At 41.7% G+C, this 1,362-nt stretch overlaps 1 protein-coding gene across 1 annotated transcript in view; it reads left to right on the top strand.

The window, feature by feature from the left end:
- The window catches only part of NFATC3 (nuclear factor of activated T-cells 3), a 152,609-nt gene that overhangs the window by 119,521 nt on the left and 31,726 nt on the right, over positions 1–1,362 (top strand). The window lies entirely within an intron of this gene.

The following is a 1,362-nucleotide window of genomic DNA, read 5'->3' as shown; positions in this document are numbered from 1 at the left end:
TTTTTTTTTTTTTTTTTATCAGGGAAAACCAGGATCCCTGCTTATCAATCCCATAGTTAGATATACTAATTTTCTCAGAGTCAGAAAATGAGTCACCTCTCTGACTTATTGAGTCACCTCTGGGCTGTTGAGGCCTTAGTCTTGTCCCTCTTTTATTTTTGGCAGACACAATTATAACAAGTAACCACTCACCTCAGACACCTACATTAGACTTCAAAGAAGACTATCCCTATGTATCAAGCAGGCACTCAATATTTTTCACTCTAAATGTCTGCTGCTATAACTCAAGGTCAGGACACATCTATTAGGGCTAAAGTATTCATAATGTTTCCTGCAGTATTAGTGGCTGTTCTGACAGACAGACAAACATTTATTCTTCTTTAACAATCTTTTCCTGTCTATAGCCCTGTGGGAACTAGGGGGATAGTAACCCGTGTGTAGAATCACTGGTTCTCAGTGTTTAATGACAGAAGAGTTCTTTCCTATCTCATCAGTTTCTGTATTTAGGAGTGGTGCTGAGCCTTGATAAGGACAAATGTTCATTTCAGATTAAATAAAAGATCATCTTGTTGATATACTGAATTAGGTCATCACACACTTCTGAAGCTCGTGATATTATTCATTGTACTTGTTTTATGCATGGAAATTCTAAAATTGGCCCAATTTTATGAGAATGCTCCAAGTCTGCTTCTGACTGTATCAGAAAAAAATTGCAACCAGTCAGGACCAGAGTCAATTCTGAGACAAGTCAGTTACTAGGTAGACCTAAGGATCATCTGAGGGGGTGTTCTCTGCTTCCAACTGTCTGTCAACTAGTATCAGATACTTATCAGATAATAGTACCACTGCATTGGTATATATGAGTTGACAAAGAGGAAGCAAATTCACTTCTCCTTTTTAAGGATGTTGAAGGTGTTCTGACTTGGTCAGAACAGCATAGGCTGTCTGCCTTTCCACATGAAGAGAAGAGACAACACATCAGATTGGTTTAGCACAATGGTGCCCAACCTTTTCATCCCACAGGTTGAATGGGTAGTGCTAGTCTGTCTGTAGGTCTAATCCAGCCAGTGGTCTCAATCCAGTATATGCGGCTGGTGTGGCCCCAGATGGGGTGTGCAGCTGAACCCTGATCTGTTTGCCTATCAGGGAGCTGTCTGGCCTCAACATGGATGCCAGGGATGGAAAGCAGCCCAGCCTGATTTGGGTACAGGAGTTGGGGGGAGACATTTTATATTTTCTTCCCAATTTAATGCTGTCCTTCTGGGCAATCAGGTACTTTTTATTAATAGATTAGCCAATTGCCTGTCAAGAATGACAGGGAAGGAGAGGCTGCCAGGACAGAACCCCACATGCAACCCCGCC

This window comes from Crocodylus porosus, unplaced genomic scaffold, assembly GCF_001723895.1.
Source record: "Crocodylus porosus isolate Cpor-Errol unplaced genomic scaffold, CroPor_comp1, whole genome shotgun sequence".
In the NCBI taxonomy this organism is placed as follows: domain Eukaryota; kingdom Metazoa; phylum Chordata; order Crocodylia; family Crocodylidae; genus Crocodylus; species Crocodylus porosus.
This window is presented reverse-complemented; position numbering and strand designations above follow the sequence as displayed.